Source organism: Microtus ochrogaster, chromosome 5 (assembly GCF_000317375.1).
Source record: "Microtus ochrogaster isolate Prairie Vole_2 chromosome 5, MicOch1.0, whole genome shotgun sequence".
In the NCBI taxonomy this organism is placed as follows: Eukaryota; Metazoa; Chordata; class Mammalia; order Rodentia; family Cricetidae; genus Microtus; species Microtus ochrogaster.
Window position 1 is genome coordinate 56,925,382 of NC_022012.1, and position 14,920 is coordinate 56,940,301.

Consider the following 14,920-nt stretch of genomic DNA (forward strand, 5'->3'; position numbering starts at 1 on the left):
TTTGGTTCCTGTCCTGGAACTAGCTCTTGTAGACCAGGCTGGCCTCGAACTCACAGAGATCAGCCTGCCTCTGCCTCCCGAGTGCTGGGATTAAAGGCGTGTGCCACCACCGCCCGGCTAGGTATAGACTTCTTGATCTGTCTTATACTTTTCTCTCTTCCAGTATATTGTCTAGTATTATAATCTTAGCTTTATGACGTTGCCTTTTCCAAAAACAGTAATAAAAAGGTAAATTATGACATTTTAGAGATATTTATATCATCTACCATTATGTCAGCCCCTGGCTATTAGAGGTCTTCTGCTTGTTCTAGCTTCTTTTCTCACATGCCCACTCCTGCCTGATATTTTTTAGTGGGGCTGAAAAATTCTTAGTATTTTAAAATAATGTCCACTTCATTGTTTTTCCTTTCTAGAGCTTCAGTTAATCAAATAAAGATTTTTTTTTTTTTTAGTTAGTCTGTTGCTCTCTTTTCTGTTTACAATTTTTTCTTTCTGTTAATGCATTCTGGATCATTTCATTTTACCTGTTTTCTAAAAGTATCCTGATATTTGTATGTTATATAATCATAGTTGGCTCTATTTTTTTATCTTTTATTGGTAAGATTTATCACCATTTTAGTATTAATCTAAGATTAAAAATAATTCTATAAAATATGCTATACTGCTTTTTCCTATTCCTTTCTTCCCTTCAGTTCATACTTTATCCCTCTCTGCGCAGTCCTCACTTAGCACCCTCACCTCAGCATATTCACCCCAGTCTGCTTTCTCAGTCGCTGTTCTCCTTTCACAACTCATTTTCTTGTGCTTTCTTCATCGTCGGTTTTAGCTTAACAGTTTCACAGTTTGTGATTAGTCGTTTTAAGCATCTATTTTCTTTACATTTTATATTGCCCTTTGATTCTTAATTTATCTGTCTTTAAATATACTTCTCATTTCCATTTGACATAATGCTAACTTAAAATTCTTTTCACTTTTCTATCCTCTGGAAACATTGTAAAAACTTTGTAAAAGGGGCATTGCCCCTCCAAGGTCATTTTTTCCTTTCTCACAAAATAGGATAACTCTTAAAGCTTTCGAAGATGTGTTTGCATTATACCAAAGTTCTTTTTAAATTTCCATTTCAAGTTAGAGTTGACAAAACAAAGGAGTACGTTTTTGAAAAATGCACAATTTCCATGGGGATTTTAGTACTTACAAAGTTGTGCTTTCATTTCTTAAGTAAATAATTGATCACATTTATTTTTAAGTTATATATGAGATTAAAAATTCCCCCATCCCATGATGACAAGCAACTTACTATGAATTCAGATGCACTCACAACTCCTTTCAGTTCTCTCTATATCTTTTCCCATAGTGATTATTGAGTTTGGTGTTGTGTTTTCATCTTTGTAAATGAAACAGTTTGTCATCTTTTCATTAGGTCTTTGATTTTTTTTTCAATTTCTTCAAAAATCCTTTGAATTTAATATTTGAACATTTCCTGGAAAATTTTTTGGAAATTGGATAATTCATAGACTGAGTAGATCTTATATAGATATTAGTGCTTTATTCAGTTCCTACAGTAAGACTCAATGAAATAAAATAGTCTCCTGTTATAGGAGGAGCGGGCCTGCTTCTCATCCCAGCCACCAGGCTAACTTAAGCCCCAAAATAATCACAGAAATTGTATTAATTAAATCACTGCCTGACCCATTAGTTCTAGCCTCTTATTGGCTAGCTCTCACATCTTGATTAACCCATTTCTATTAAACCTGTGTATCACCACGTGACTGTGGCTTACTGGCAAGATTCTAACCTACGTCCATCTCAGGCAGGAGATTGATGGCATCTGCCTGTCTGCCCTTCTTTCCAGCATTCAGTTCTGTCTACTCTGCCTACCTAATTTTTGCCCTATCAAAAGGCCAAGGCAGTTTCTTTATTCAACCAATGAAAGCAAAACATAGAAGGACCTCTTACACCAGTCTCCCACAAAATAATTTACTTTTATTACATAAATGCTTTGATTGCTTAGGGACAGCAAGTATAAATAAAGGTTAGTGTAAAATAGCTTTGAGTTTGCAGAACAAGTGGTGTCATTTGCATATCATAGCAGCTCTGTTAAGAGACCCCTTTTAGAACACTCCTGCATTGCTGGTGGGAGTGCAAGCTGGAATAACCCCTTTGGATATCAGTGTGGCAATTTCTTAAAAAATTAGGAAACAACCTTCTTCGACCCAGCAATACCACTTTTGGGTTATATCCAAAAGATGTTCAACTGTGCCACAAGTACATGTGCTCAGCTATGTTCATAGCAGCATTGTTTGTCATAACCAGAACCTGGAAACAACCTAAATGCCCCTCTACTGAGGAATGGATAAGGAAAATGTGGTACATTTACACAATGGAGTACTACACAGCAGAAAAAATAATGACATCTTGAAATCTGCAGTCAAATGTATGGAGCTAGAAAACATTTTGAGTGAGGTAACCCAGACCCACAAAGACAATTATCCTTAATCCAGGTATGGTTCAGTAGTTGACTGTTCAGTTTCCATGAATTTGTAGGCTTTCTGGGGATAGCATTGTTGTTGAATTCTAACTTTAATCCATGGTGATCTGATAAGACACAGGTGGTTACTAATATTTTTTTATATCTGTGGATGTTTGCTTTGTTACCAACTATGTGGTCGATTTTTGAGAAGGTTCCATGAGCTGCAGAGAAGAAGGTATATTCTTTCCTATTTGGGTGGAATGTTCTATAGATGTCTGTTAAGTCCATTTGATTCATTACCTCCATTAATTCTCTTATTTCTCTGTTAGGTTTCTGTCTGATTGACCTGTCCATTGGTGAGAGAGGAGTGTTGAAGTCTCCTACTATTAGTGTGTGTGGATTGATGGCTGCCTTGAGTTTTAGCAATGTTTCTTTTATGTACGTGGGTGCTTTTATATTAGGGGCATAGATGTTCAGGATTGAGACTTCATCTTGATGAACTGTTCCTGTTATGAGTATAAAATGCCCCTCTTGATCTCTTCTGATCGATTTAAGTTTGAAGTCAACCTTGTTAGAGATTAGTATGGCCACACCTGCTTGTCTTAAGTGGCTTTTAAACATAAAGCAAAGAAAACGAGCCTACAAATCACAATCCCAGAGAACCTAGACAACAATGAGGACTAAGAGAGACATACATGATGGATCTAATCTACATGGGAAGTAGAAAAAGACAAGATCTCCTTGGGAGAGGGTTGAAGGGGAGGGGAGAAGTAGGGAAGGAAGCAGAGAAAAAATGTAGAGCTCAATAAAAGTCAATAAAAAAAGAGACCCCTTTTATTAATGAAGAAACCGAATTGTAGACTTGGTAACAAATCTAGTACGTTCCCTGGTTGCTTTGATTTGCAGCTTCTGCATTTAGTTTTATATAATTATTATATAGCACCCTTTTACTTTCGTGAAATAACTTATGCTTTAACATACCAGCTGTGTCCATGTATTAATTTGAGTATAGCAATTGTTGGAAGTGTGCCTTAGTATAGGGACTGTAGAAATAATGAATTGTGGCTATTCTCTCAAGTTTATGTATTGTCAGATAAGTACTTGAATTTGAAATCAGGGACTCAGTTTCCTAAGAAAATTATAGGAATCTTCATGTGTTAGACTTAGAACTGAGGATGATTTTGAACTTGAGATTCTCCTCCCTTTACCTCTTGAGAGCTGAGATTGTAGGTGTGTACCTTACCACACCTTTTCCGACGCAAGGGATAGAACTCAGTGTTTTCACTTTATAAGAACTCTACCAACTAAGCTACATTCCTAACCCCAAATTTTGTAGTTTGAATAATTGGATTTGTTTTACTTAATTAACTTTTGCTGTTAGTTTCATCCTTTCCAGTTTTGTTTTCATTGCTGCCACAATAAATTATCTTAAAGCAAAACTTACGTTATTCTGTGCATTTCTCACTGAAGACTTGAATGCATTTTCACTGGAATTTAGTTAAAATGCATCTGCCACATGTTCTTTGTCCTTTTGTATTTTGTGTGCTAATCATCCTAGACTTACTTTGGGGCTTTTTCTCTTTTTCTTTTTATTGAGATTTTCATTGTGCATTTCAGGCTGACTTTGCAGAGTTAGAATTACAAGTCTCTACCACCTTGTCTAGCTCTGTCACTGACTTCTTGAAATTTTTATTGCATTTATTTTGTTTGTGAGTGGTGTGCGCATGCATGTACTACACATGTGTGTGGAGGTCAGAGAACAACTTGTGAGGATTGATTTTTTTTTTTTTCTTTTCATTTTCCCCACCATGTTGGTCCTAGGGATTGAACTCCAGGTATTTCGGCTTGTCAGCAAATCCCTTAACCCTTTTCCTGTCTCCACTTTTTTAATGTTCTTTAAGGCCCCAGGGTGCATGCTGTTCTCTCAACTTGGGACTATATTCCCCTCCTGTCAACATATTTTGCCTATTTTCAGTTTTAGATTTCTAGATAAGTTACTTCAACTCCCCCCTCCCCATATGTTTAGAACCTTTACTATATGTTCCAAAATTTCTTGATAACACTTACCATTGTTTGTACCAGGCACTTTCTTTTGGGTCACCAATCAGCTCTCAAATTGTGACATGGAGACGACTTATTGGGCTTTTTTTCTGGCTAGCTCTTTTAACTTAAAATAATAACCTATTTATCTACCTTTTGCCTAAGGGCTTTTTATTTTTTATTTCCCTGCTTCTTGTGTTTGGCTGACTGGCAGCTGCTTGCTTTCTGACCCTGGGTGTGTCTGTCCCCCCTTTCTTTCGTCATTCTTTTCTCCTTTCCTTGCATTCTTCTCTAGCCTAGGTTTCTTCTCCTAATTATTCTCTCTGCCTTCCAGCCCTGCCTATCTCTACTGCATAACTATTGCCTGTTTAGCTTTTTATTAGACCAGTCAAGCACCTCAAGATACCTTAGGCAGGCAAGATGGAACAAATGCAACACACTTTTATATAATTAATACACATCCTTACATTGTTAACAACACACTTTTATATAATTAACACACACATCCTTACATTGTTAACAACACACTTTTATATAATTAACACACACATCCTTACATTGTTAACAACACACTTTTATATAATTAACACACATCCTTACATTGTTAACAACACACTTTTATATAATTAACACAATCCTTACATTGTTAACAACACACTTTTATATAATTAACACACATCCTTACATTGTTAAGCAAATGCAGCATAAACAAATGTAACACATCTTTGCCCAATTAAAATAATATTCTACAACAATCTTATAAATTCTTATTTTCTGTCTTTCTTCCTTGCTAAGCTCAATCTCCACAAGTGTAAGTACCATGTCTTCTTTGTTAACATCCTATTGCCTAAACTTGGCTCAATGAGCTCTGTAAATGTTAGTTGGCAAAGTTAAATGACTGAGATGTTTGACATAGAAAAAACTATATAACGTTTTAAGGGTAGACATCTAAGTTTGATCCCCAGCACTAACGAAAAACTAATTTTTATTTTTTTCTGAGACAGGGTCTCTCTGCCCTGGAACTCATACTATATACACCAGGCTGGCCTCGAACTTAGAGATCTGCCTGCCTCTGCCTCCCAAGAACTGTGATTAAAGGTGTCCCTTACCATACTTGGCCAAAAACTAAAAAAAATAAAGAATTTTTATTAAAATAACTAGATTTTTTTTGCCAATGCTTAAAATTTAAAAGTACTCGTTTACTGTAGTATTTTCTAGTTGAAGTAGCATCAGATTGATTTCTAGTAAAGAAAAGGGGAAATAAATACCATCTCTAGGAATAATAATATTCATTCTTTTCTTTTTCATGTTATTTCCTATGTATTTGGCTCATGTAACTTTTTGTATACTTCCTGGGATTATCATTTCTTCCTGCCTGAAGTTTCACCTGCTTTGCTTCTTCTTTTTGGACCTCGTTCATCTCCTAAAATATTTACTAAATCTGTTTTTCTGTTTTGTTTTTTTTTTAAAGTAAAACAACTGAACACCAAAACTGAACATGTGAAGATTTTTAGCTCCTAACTATACCAGTCCTTTTATTTACATTAGTAAAATAAGGAGAAAAACTTTCATGGTTATTCTGTTGCCCAAGAGATTATTTCTATCTTCTATTTCCCATTACCTCTCTTAATTATTATTATTAACCTGATTATGAGATTGTCCATTTAATACTGTAATCATCATCTTTGGCTGAAGTTGGAGCTGTTCATTATGTAATTTGTCTTGCTCTGCTCTAGGTGGTGCTGTAGAAATGAACCAAATCATGTTGAAATATTTTCCATATGTTATCTGGCCTTCAAATTGGGATTTTTAGTTTGTCATTTTCTGTACATGTCTTTATTAAAAGTATCAGAATAATTTTCATGTTTCTAGAGTGCATTAGATTTTCCCTTTTAAATCCTAAATAAAATAGAACTTAGCTATCTTTGATCTATCTTTTACTTTAAAGTACAGTGAATTTGTGTGTGTGTGGGGAGCATTCCTGTGTAAATGTATGTATGTGCAGGTACAAACCCATGCATACACATGTGGAGGCCAGAAGTATATCACATGTCATACTCTGTTGCTCTTTATCTCAGTTCTTGAATCAGGATCTCACATCAGGTCTCTTGGATATCACTGTCTGTTCCTCTTCAAGCACTGAGGCCATAAATGATGTCTGGCTTTTATGTGGATGCCCTGGTCCAAACTCAGACCCTTATGTATGCCTAGCAAACATTTTACTTTCTGAGCCAACCCCTCAGTGAGAGATTTCAAACTTAAAACCAAATGTAGTCGCAGTTTCTTTTGGGTTGCCATTCCGCAAATAATGACATGGAAACTTATTAATTATAAAACTTGGCTGTTAGCTTAAGCTTGTTTCTAGCTAGTTATTATAACTTAAACTGTTTCTATTAGTGTAAGTTCTGCCACGTGGCTTTTTATTCTCCATTCTGTAAGTCCAACTTGCTCTGTGTGTCTTGCTGGTATCTCCCCAGCACCTAGGTTTATCTCCTGAGTTCCTCTCTTTGCAGAAATCCCGCCTAACTTCTCCTACCTAGCTGTTGGCCACTCAGCTCTTTATTAGGCTAATCAGAATAAAACAGTGAGCATTTTCACACAGTGCGATCAAATATCCCACGACAACCAAAGTTGAGGGCCTGTTATGCTTATCTTATGGCTTACAAATCAGAATATGAGATGATGAAATTTTTTTGTTGTTGATTTTGCTTTTTGAGGTGTTGTCTTCTGATGGAGTCCTATGCTAGCTTTATGCTTGCACTCTTTCTGCCTTGTCTTTCTGCCTTGTTCTCCTTTATGCTAGAGTTACAGATGTGTTCCGTTGTACCTACCAATATGTAAATTCTTTATATCATTTTTAGTCCATATAAAATTGGCAGTGGGCAATTTCTGTAACATAATATATCTTCATATTATTTTATCCTTATTTTTAATGCTTTTTGGGATTAAATTTCTTGAATCTTAAGTATTTTCTATTAAACTTTGTGTGTAAGTTAATCTTTTTAGATATTATAGAAAGAATAGGAGAAAGCTTGGAAAATAGAGAAAAGCTTTTGAAAAGAAATGAGTGGAATTGGTTATGTGCTATTATTTTGGTATATTTTCTCTTAGTCTTTTCCTACTATTGATGTAAGCAACATGGAGTATACTCTAGCATCATGGTGTTGGGATCATTACAATTTACTTCCAGTTTTCTTTCTGTTGAGGCATATAGTTTTCTTATGGTAAAGATAAGAATATATACACAGTGCTTTGAATAGTTTCTAGAATGTAGGATAGTACTCAGTAAATGTTATCCATTATGAGCCATTATTTCCAGATACATTGCATTGACATTTCTCAGCATTCTTGAACTTCATATGCTAATATTTAACTTTTAAAAAATACAATTATTTTTGTTTATGGGTACATCTGTGCTGCAGTGCTCCCATGAGGGTCAGAGGGCAACTAGTAGTCAGTTCTCTCATTCCTGGGGATCAAACTCCAAAGGCTTTGGGGCAAGTAATTTTAGCCATTGTATCATCTTTTTGGCCTAGTTTTTATGCTATTGAAGTCCTTCTATCATGACCCTCTCTAGCTGTAATGACTAGAAGTTGATAGCTTTCTTCTTCAGTGATTTTTTTCCCCCCAACATATTTGATGTATAGTTTTTAGTGTCATGCCTTAGAGATTTATAACTAGTGTTTTGTTGTTTTTTTTACTGCCACTGTCATACATCTTTTATATTAGAAGCTTTTTGTGGTCCTTTGAAATAGCATTTTGAGTAAATTAATATGCCATATTAAATACTTGATACCATGCAATATATTTGTGTGATAGGAATCCTGAAATCACTGTTATCCTGTAAGGACATGTATTTGTTTAGCAAGAACTCTGGATCATAGAGGAATCGCTCTCTGAATGTTTGATGAATACAGAACTATTTCACTAAAATTGAAGATGGACATGATAATTTGGGATTTTTAGCTCTTTGTTCTAATTAAAGTTTAGTTTCATAGATTTCCAAAGTCTTTAATACAGATATTGATTGTAAGCCTTATTTATATTCAGAAAGCCTTTTTTGACATAATTATGATTAAAATGAAACCTAGTTACAGATTATTCACAGTTCATTCTTTTTGTTTTAATTTAGGAAACATTTAGGTGTATTATTATAAATCCTACTTATGTAAATATTTTACTTAGTTAAACTCAAAACACTCATCTGTGAATGTTTGTAAACCATGGTCGTAGAATTAAATTAGACAAAATAGTAAAATAAAATTAATACACATTATTTGAAACAACCTTCTGTGAAAATGCCCCAGTGTTACTTATCTGAGTTCGTATTTTGTATTAAAGAAAAAAAAAGATTTGGGTTGCTCAAATTGTGCCGAGATACTTTCTGTATTTTGCCTCTTCATTTTCTTCTCTTCTAATTGTTCTTTTACAGAAATTGTTTCTCTGGGTTTGGAATCTGCAGCAGCGTATCTTCTTGAATTATTTATGTTGATAGACAGGCTTTGCTTTCGTAAATTTGTAGCTCCTGGGACCTCCGGTTCTAATGTTAATGAGGGAACAACTTTCCTACATGAGATTAGGTAGTATATCAAATGTTATATTCGTCTTAAAGAGCTTATAAAAATTATAGTTAATTTTGATCTTTGAGCTTTGGTACTTTATTTTTTACTTGAATACTTGTACATTACTTTGCAAAAGGAGAAGAAGTCTAAGATTTGAGAGGATAACAGTATTCCTGCTTTAGTATTTATTTGTTGATTTTGCCATATGTATTTATGTATTTTTTTTTTTTTTACTGTCATTGAAAATGTGGTTACCAGGCAGGCAGTGGGGGTTCACCTCTTAAAAAAAAAAGTTACTAAGATTGTAGATGCTTGTCTGTGACAGCTGTTTGTGTGCTTGTGCATGTGTATATACGTATGCTTTTTTCTACCTTAAGTGAACTTGGTAAAGCTAATGCCTGTATAATAAATTAAACTGGGGTAACGTTGCTGAAGTTTATCTAAAATCACCTGCATTGAAGATTTGATCCAGCTATAAGAACTTGATAATGAAAGATGTCAGTTTATGAGCAAATGATTCTAAATTGAGACTTGCAATATTTTTACTTAATTTCTTCAAAATTAGTTAATCAAGATTGAAATAGTTTAAAATAGACTAATGAAAAATACCCAGAAATATTAAAATGTCATTAATTGTAAAACTAAAATGCTTAGTAATGGCATAGATTAGCCTACCATAATTGTTAATCACAGTTTAAATAGAAAAAAGAAGAATTATTAAAACTTAAAGGCTAGATACTGTGGTTAGTTATTTAGGGGAGTATAAGTGTTTAAAAGTTATCTTAATCACTGTTCTGTTGCTGTGAAGAGCCACTGTGATCAAGAGGTTTAGTCCATTATCCTCTTGGTGGTGAGCATGGTGCCATGCAGGCAGGCATGGTGCTGGAGAAGCAGTTGAGAGCTATATCCTCATCTGTAGTCAGAGAGAGACAGAGGCACACTAGGCCTGGCATGGGTTTTTAAACCCACGCCCAGTGGCACTTCCTCCAAGGCCACACCTCCTAATCCTTTTAATCCCTTCAAGAGTTTCAATCCCTGGTGATTTAGCATTAAAATGAGTCTCTGGAGCTCATTCTCATGCAAACCACCATATTCCATTTTCTGGCCCCCATATGCTTGTGGCTATATCATAATGCAAAATATATTTAATAGTCCAGCTTCAAAAATCTTTATAATTTTTCATAGTTTCAATACTCTTTAAACATCCAGAGTCTCTTTTGAGACTCAAGGCTGTCTCTTAACTGTATCCTCCTGTAAATCAAAAAAAAAAAAAAAAAAAAAAGCCCATACTTCCAGTATATAATGGCACAGAATAACATTACCATTCCAAAAGAGAGGAAAGGGAGCATAATGAGGAAATACTGGACCAAAGCAAGACCGAAAACCAGCAAATTCTGCATCTTCATGTCTGATGGCAAAGTGCTCTTCAGATTTCCAACTGTTTTCAGCTTTATTAATGTCATACTTGACTCTTGCACTGGTTTCACACCTGAGCTGTATCCTCAGCAGGTATCCCATGCTTCTGGCATCTCCAAGTTTTGGGCTCTCCAACACAACCAAGGCTCCACCTTCACAGCTTGATGTAGGGGCCTCTGAGCATCCATGCAGACACCCCTGCCACATGCCTGGCCTCAGCAGCTTTTTTTTTTTTTTTTTTTTTTTAGCCACAGTGGAAGATGGTTAGAACCCTTTTCTTGATTCCTTGGCTCTAAAGCCAGAACAGTGTGGTCATGACTAAAGCTGCTAAGTTCTGCTTGTTGAGACTAGAACTTAGCCACCCCCCCCCACTCCCCTTCTTTCTGTTACTAATGGTCTCCTTTACTGTAGCATGATTAATAAAAACCCAGAGACAGAAATTGGGGTTCAACCTGATGAAGGCCAGAAAAGCAAAAACAGCCAGCCACTGGCTTTTACCTCTACTTCAAACAGAAGTAGATATCTTGCTTCCAGGAATCTCAGAATGAAACTGTGTCTTGAGAGCTGTCTCCTTATGCCTTATATTTCTCTCTAGGGCTGGGATTAAAGGTGTGTTATCACTGCCTGGTCTGTAAGGCTGACCAGTGGGGCTCTTTTACTCTCTGATCTTCAGAAAACTTTATTTATTAAAATACAAATGAAATTTCATGACATTTCACTGCTTACACTTTCCTTTAGTTCCTTTTCAAAGTTAGAAGCTTAACTGGGTGGAATCTTGTACTGAGGTCATACTCCTTTATTCCATTTATATATGAAGCTATGGAGATAACTCAGAAACTCACTTTATAGCAGATGTATTAAAAGCCTAAATGAGAAATGCAAACAAAAATTTATAGTTATTTATTGTACTGTTTTCTCAGTAACACTACTGAACTAGGAGAAAGTGAGAAAGGAAAAATTGCTATTAATTATTGTATAAAATGTGATAGTGTCAAAGGACAGCATTACATAAGCCAAGTATGTTGTAGAAAATGGAAATGATTTTACATAACATATCTGGAGGAACTGAAGTTTGTAAAGAGTAACTTGCTTAAGCTTGTAAGAACTCACAGACTGAAGCAGCATGCACAGCTCTGCACCAGATCCTCAGTGTGTATTTTAATGTATGGCTTTCAGTGTAGTTTTTTTTTTTTCATGAGACTCTTGAGTGTGTAGACGAGAGAACATCTGATTCTTGTGCCTTTTCCTTCTGTTTCTTTGTATTGTCCAACTTCATTGAGGTAGTTTTTGATTTATCTTATTCTTAAATTTTGTTAAATTTTATTATTATCTTTCAGCCTGTTCTTTTCTAATGAGAGGTAGGAAGGGAGTGGGTAAGGATGGGAGGGAGAGGTGGGAGAAACTGTAAGGAATAGAGGAAGTGGAAGCTACAATGAGGATATATTGTTGAGAAAAGAATCTATTTTCAATAAAAGGAAAAAAGTAACCTGCTTAACATTTCTTTTGTCAGATTTGAATACAAATACTGCATAGGTTTTAAAGTACCTATTTTTGAACAAAACTTGTATAATTTATGAAATCACTTTGAGTGGGGGTTTTTCATTGTACTTCTGCATTATGTTTTATTTTCTAAATTGACTGTACACCAATATTATGACTAGAGAAGTAATTCAGTTCTTGAGAAATAGCTGGAAGAACAAAGTGATTTGTTTGCGAAGTTTTGCGTTCTGGTACAGAAATTAATGGGTTTAACTACAGCTTGATACTTTACATGCACAGGTATTTTGCATATACAAGTATTTTGTATAATGTGGGCTTTTCACCTATGAGAGTCAGAGCAATTGATATTTCAGTGGCTAATTTCCAAAATTTTTCTTTTTGTTTTTCAGAGTGAGGTTGGATATTTATTTAGTGGTTATCAAAGGGAGGGGAGAAGAACAGAGAAGGGGGGGGGGAGGAGAGATGGAAGCTGGAAGCTACCTCTCCGAGAGACAGAAAAGAGCCAAAATTTTTATTTCATTACTGATTTATTTTTAGAAAATTGAGTAAATATAACTTTGTTATGCTCTTTTCTATTTAGCAGAGTAGTTGAAATACAAAGCAGTGTTTGGAGATTGAAAATATCATTTTATTTATTAGATACAGAGACCCTCTGTTTTTATTTTTTCTTAAACCTAGTTATTTTATTACTATGTTACTTATTTGTTAATTCACCAAATACATATTGATCTAAAAATAGCCAGGTTTTAGACTAAGTACAAAACAAACAAAATATATTATCTATGGAGTTATGTTGTATGCATGTCATGGGAAGAGCCAGGAAATAAATATGCTATATACAAATGTGATTATATCTGTAAATGAGTTTTTTATTAAGTAAATACATAACTACATAAAGGGTATCAAGGGTTACCAGTGGTGAGAGTGGATTGTGATTTTCAACGGGCAAATCAGTTTTAGTTTCATAGAAAGGTGACAGACATTTGAGGAAACATTAAAAGAACAAACAAACACCCCCTTCCTACCTCCCACCCCCACTGGGCATGGTAGGCAGAAGGTACAACTAGTGCAAACACCCTAAATTAGAAGCATGTTTGATGTGTTGGAAGAACGGGGCAGGTAATTAGTACCTGAAGCTGACAAAGTAGAGAAGTAATAAATGAATGCACACAGGTAGTGGACTACTTCTTAGGGTAGTTTCCTGTTGATGTGGTAAAATACCCTGTCAAAATCAGCTTAACAGGGAAAAGGTTTACTTGCCTTACAATTACAGGTTACAGTACTTTATTAGGAGGGAAATCAAGACATCAGGAACTGGAAATAGCTAGTTATATTGGATTCATAGTCTAAAGCTGAGAACAATTAATTCATTCATGCATGCCAGTGCTCAGCTTTCCCTCGCAATTTTATATAGTCAGGATCCCCTGCTCAGGAAATGATTTCACCCACAATTACGATGTGTTTCCACACATTAATTGATCAAGACAATCTCAGACATTCTCAGAGGTTAGCCTTACTATGGACAGTCCCTTAGATGTGTACCCTGGAGACCTGCTTCCTTCTTGTCATGTTGACAGTTAATATTAACCATCATATGAGACAAGTTTATGTACAACCTGGGTAGGTCCGTATTAAAGGAAGTGAAAATACTGTAGGTTTGAATAGAAAAGGTGTGGTAAGCATGAGACGTGAAGTTGGGAAACATTTGAAATTCACTAGTCTGCCTAGAGGGATATCTTTTTGTCTTGGGATGATAAGAAAGAATTCCCAAGGGGGAATGATTTAGTGTTATTTGGTAGAATTTAGAAATATTTCATTTTTTCATAAATAGGAAGATAAACGTACTTTTTGACCAAACTTATATTTCCACTTAAAATTAGAACTATAAGTAACCTCATAAAGGAACAGTTGCTTTTTATCCCCTTATATCTGTTTAGCCATGTTCATTTAAAACATTGATGTTGTATTCTAGTGAAATTTTAAAATTTTTGTAATTTGAGACATTTCTTTTTTACTCAGTATAATTATTAGAATATGAATAATTGCCATTTATTTTTCCCCCATGAAACTAAGTTACATTAAACAACATTATATATCTTATTAACCAAGATTCACCTATATTCCTTTTTGTTTAAAGGCTCTGCATTTGCTTGTGAATGATATACAAAGTAATTTTTATTTTTCTGTGAAATAGATCTAGAAGGATAGATAGATGTTATAGTAATGGTGTAATTAAAAAAGTAAAGTCTTTGAGTCCTAAATTATCATTTAATTTGTAAAAGTAACCTACTTTGATACAGTTGTCTTTTTCCAAATTTAACCACAATTGTATTTTAATGTTCTTTCCTCTTTAATTCTTATAGTTACACTGTTTGACTCACCAACTCAATTACCTGGTATCTCTATATATTATTTCCTTACCATGTCACATATTTAGTGCTGTTGATAGGGTCATAACTTACTTGAAAGCATAATGTTTTCTACTACAGGATAGAATGCTAACTAATTAATTACTTGTTAACTGTCACTAAGTGTAGTTAAAGATAGTTTCTTGTGTTTCTAGAATTTTTTTTTGCAGACTTCACTGTTTCAGTCATGTGGGTTTTTTATTTTTTCTAGTTGACTCATTTAATTATAGTTATCTTGAAAATTGACTAATGCCCCAGTTTTAGCCACTAACACTTTTTCATGTATAAATATTTTATCAGTAATTATTATCAACTTTGAGTTTTTAAAAAGTTACAACTAAAAATTTTGATATGTACTATTGCTAATCATTGTGAAATAATAGTTTTGATATTTTAATTGTCTTTAACAGTTGTATCTTTATACCTGAACAGTGTTAAATATTCTTTTTTTGTTGTTGTTTTTTTTTTTTATTAAGAAAGAAAAAAAAATTTCCGCCTCTTCCCAGCCTCCCACTCCTCCCACT

The 14,920-nt window shown here is 34.5% G+C and overlaps 1 protein-coding gene across 1 annotated transcript in view; it reads left to right on the top strand.

Annotated features, from left to right (window-relative positions):
• Nucleotides 1-14,920, top strand: part of Phip (pleckstrin homology domain interacting protein) — a 127,514-nt gene that overhangs the window by 17,144 nt on the left and 95,450 nt on the right. The gene's annotated exons all lie outside the window — the stretch shown is intronic.